General features: G+C 41.7%; 1 pseudogene; it reads left to right on the top strand.

Moving 5' to 3' along the window:
- LOC113680295 (DELTA-alicitoxin-Pse2b-like) lies at nucleotides 1–1,857 on the top strand (annotated as a pseudogene).
- Nucleotides 1,858–4,492: the final 2,635 nt, after the last annotated feature.

Genomic DNA, 4,492 nt, shown 5'->3' with positions numbered 1-4,492 from the left:
TTTTCCTAAGCAATTACTCTACAATGAAGTCGATATTGAATAAAATGTTGTTCAGTTAATTTAAACTTTAAATGTCTTTATTTCGCAGATTTGTGCCTTCTCGCAAGTATTAAGAGAGAGAGACGCTCTTCAAGTAGGGAACCATGTTTGTCTCCCTGACACAGTTGCTTTGCGTGACCCTCGCATTTTCTGAAGCCACTAAAGCTACCACTGGTGAATTAGAAGGGCTTGGAAAAGTAATATTCCTTCCAAAGATAAATTTATTGGCCGACTTTCATGAAAAAGACAATCGCATCTTTGATCCTCTACCATCAGATTGCTTTATCAAGAAATCCTTGAAGTCCTCAAGCAGCAATTTCAATTATTATAAAAGTACCAAGGAATTGTATCAGTCACTGGCGACCGAGTCAAGCCTGAGCGCCTCGTTAACCTCTACGTTTACTTTGGGCGCTACTGTATCCGTGGCAACAAAGAGCAAAAGCTCAGAGAAAACTGAAGTGAGTGGCATATCTTTGATCAAGCAGGCGTTGACAGAAAAGATTTACGTCGATAAAGAATGCCTTGTGAATGACGAAAAGTCCACACTCAAAAGAAGATTCTTGGACTATTTAGAGAACTTGCCACTAAAGATTGAGAAACCGTGGTTTCACAATTCTTGGAAAGAATATCGTACTTTCCTGAACAAATATGGCTCCCATGTCATAACATCTGTGAAGCGCGGATCAAGATTCCAGCAAATGGCGTTCGCGAAGAGCTCTGAATCGTATAGCGAGAGAGATTTCCAGGTGAGAGCCTGTGTCTCGGCTGCAGGTCCCACGTCCGTTGTAAAGCTTGGCATTCCTGCTTGTTCTAACGTAACCAGCAGTGAAAAATCCAAGGCAAGTAAGATGAGTGTTAGCGAGACACGGTTCGTCAGAGGAGGACTAAGGGCAACGAATAGCGAGCTGGCAAATGGAGAAACGTCAGTAGAACTGATTAAGAAACTCATGAATGAAGCTGATGAGGCACCTTCGCCTGTCCAGCATACCTTCATGTCGATCTCCAGCTTATTACAAGACCGCTTTAAACCAGGGTCTAAGAATTATGTCCGAGCAACAAACCTCGAGTACTACTACAAAGGATACTTGAATTATGGTTGTCACTATGATAAAACCAATGGTGTTGAAGTTCAAAAATTCGACTACACCAGCAGATCGCGTGAAATATATCCAGAATTCGAATGTTCCATCCCTGAAGAAGGTTGCCGTAGCGACGATGATTGTCACTACGTGGTTGGTATCTGGTGCACTTGCCGAGGAAAAACGTGCGTTCGCCACAAGTCGGAGGAACAAATCACGGGGAGTTGCAAGGAAACTGCATATATGAACAAGAAAAAATGGGACTGAAAAGGATGCGATTGGGAAACCAAGTGGTTCACGTGTGGTTGCTACAATGAAGATCGCGATCAACGAAAGGTTGTGTGGTCCTTACCTACCACTTCGAAAGATGCTGGTAAACATAAACAACGCAACGGAACCTACAACGAAGCAAAGGATCCCGTTACAGGTCAAGCGGAAGGAACGGAAACACCTAACACAGCTGAAGATAGTGCCAAACACGCAACACTCAGCTGTACCAATCACCACAAGGCAAAACATCTAATTCAAACTCATCTGAAGAATGAGGAAGAGAAAATTTGAACTTTTTCTTGTATCACATGTAATCACTGAAATGGTGAGCGCCTAATTAAGTAAAAGAAAAACTGGACTTATGCAACGGTTGGCCATTCGATCAGAGATGGACAGCTGTACTTTAAACGTTTCGCGATAAGTTAAGTGGAATGTTAAAATGCAAAGCCAGTAAAAGTGTTCAAATAAAAGAGAGCGCATCTATGTGAGTCAAAGATATCCTTGTAAAGGGGAAAGGGAAAAGAATACATTTGGCATAAATTCTCAAAAGATAGAACTATTGTTTCCGTCTTAAAAACGTGTCACTGAGGATCATGTCAACTTAAGCCAATGAGAGTTGCACGTTTGATATTGATTGTGAACATTTTTGCCGTGATTTTCCCCGATTTAAAATTTAATATGATCGATAGCGAGCTAAAAAGAACGTTTAGAGAGTGGTTGTCCAATACCACGGCTAGTAAGGAGTCGTAAAACTGAGTTGTCGATCTGCACGATCCGTGTGGATCGAGTGATGCATTCAAGAGTCGTATGATCCCTATGAGTCGTAAGGTTGAGGGAGATTTTTTTTCCCCAAGCGAGTGCCTGTCTGGCCATAGTGAACTGTGTCGACTCGAACAATCCGGACAATCCATACAGATCGTCTAATATTCACGATTTGCACGACCCATGAATATATTGTCCTCTAATGTATTAACAGTAAATTTCTGTAAATTTCATCAATTAGACTAAAACGTCAAAATGTGAGTGTCTATCTGGCCATGGTCGTGTAATGTGTTTACGAGTCGTACGACCCGAACGGGTCATGCCGTCGTTCTATGATCTCATTAGGGTACCGGGGTTTTGTCTGCCTGGCCAGGTGATGTATCCGAACGGATCCTCCAATATATTCACGAGTCGAGAGAGATAGAAGGGTACCCTGAACGAGTTCAGTTGTCGAATCGTTCGATTCATGGATAGGAGTAACGACTTGTTGCCGAGTCGCAAAATGTATTTCATCGGTGGCACTTACAATATAGCGTGAGGGTCGCAAGAGAAGGGTGCACTATACGATTTGTCAAATCATTTGATCCGTGCGAATCAAGGATACGAGTGACAACTCACATTGACCTCTATATTTTCTTTGCTGCGTGAGTTATGAGTGTTGTTCAAAATATGAAGAAGTCAGGACGTGTAATTCTTCACTGCCTGAGCATAAAGAACGACGCAAACACATATTGGCCTTGCTTGTTTGTTTTGCTGCGACTCATGAATAAACAAGATGACCAGTGCGAGTGGCACGACTCGTGAGTACATTAGACGATCCGCACAGATCGTTAAATCGTCCTAGCCAAACTAAAGTGAATACAAACTTAACATTTGTTACCAATGGCCAAGAAGGACATTAGAGTCATTTGTTGTAAAGATGGAAACAAAAAAAAATCCAGCATACTTATAGAATACGCTACGTGTAAGACATACGTATTACACTATACTGCCATTTCGCCTGGTCAAAACCAGTTAATTAAATACAAATACAAAATTGGCCTTGTCAGTCATGCAAAATCTGTCCCCTCTGCAAATGAACCTATGACTGTAAATAATTAAACACTTCAAATGATTCCCAACTTGAACTGCAAATAACCCTAGTGGAGGATTACAAAAGATCCTGAAACTGAAACGACCAGTATTCCTTTTTCTTGAAGTTCTTCAAACAGCTAATTCGTACAAAAAAGTAATTAAATAAAAAAAGAATCTAAATTAGAGAAAGAAAGCAAAAACTATTTTAAAATATTTTGCATTCGACAGGGGACGCTTTCTAGTTTAACTACGAACGAATCAATCTCAAGCGAAAAAGGTAATGTTCGTTCTCGACTAGGCTAAGTGTCAACTGAGTATTGTTTGTTATGGGATGATTCTCGCTCGTCTCTCGAGTCCGCTTTCGCTTCATTTCCTTAAAAAAAACGTAAAGAAAACATATGCCTAGGAACTAGTTCTTGGTACTTGCATATTCTTATATGCTGTTTGGCGACATTAAGTCGCCAAGTTACGCCTACGCGCGTCATTTAACCCCTCGGAATTTTATTCCTTACTTGTAGTCCTTACAGAAAGGCCGCCTTTTCCAAGAGTCTCATGAAATTTTAAGTATCAGCGCTAACGCAATGTGACAAATGTTTATCTTTATCTTCGGCTTTCTGCCAAAATCAAGTGGGTTGCCGGATCCATCGAATAGTTGATAGAGCAAAATTAGTGGCAATTAACCCCTCTGGTAAAATCGATATGGTAAACAAGTTACGGCTGCGCACTTGGTCGCCTTCGGTTATTCACTAGAGTTCCCCGATCAACACGGCAAAACTTACTCTAAGATCCATAATGTATGCACGCCAAGATGGCTGCAACGCTCGTGAGAGCTCTTGTATTTTTTATCGTTTCTATCAATGTATTAGTTTTTAAGGATCGATACAATGCTCTTAACAGAAATCTTATATGTTACTCCAACTGCTGGACTGCAAAGCCCGCGATTTCACACAGTTTTGTCCTCAACTGTCGACTTAAAAGGTGTGTGGTTCGCTGGGATTCTAGAGGCTTGGTTTATTTAGCGGCACCTGAAGATTCTGTGCTGCTTAGTACGCTGCTTACTATGCCTGACATTCACCCTAACCCAGGACCCCAAGATGGACAACAAGAGAACCGGCTTGTGGATGGAGTAGACTTAACCACCGCTCATAGGGACAGCAGTGACGGTAGTAACGGCGGAGAAGATACGATCTTGTTCCGGAGTCGAAACGATTTATTGTCTCTACGAAGGTTCGCGTTGAAACCTCAAGCTCCCGTGCTGAATACTCTGA

The sequence above is a fragment of the Pocillopora damicornis genome, chromosome 2, assembly GCF_964200805.1.
Source record: "Pocillopora damicornis chromosome 2, jaPocDami1.2, whole genome shotgun sequence".
NCBI classification, from domain to species: Eukaryota; Metazoa; Cnidaria; class Anthozoa; order Scleractinia; family Pocilloporidae; genus Pocillopora; species Pocillopora damicornis.
This window is presented reverse-complemented; position numbering and strand designations above follow the sequence as displayed.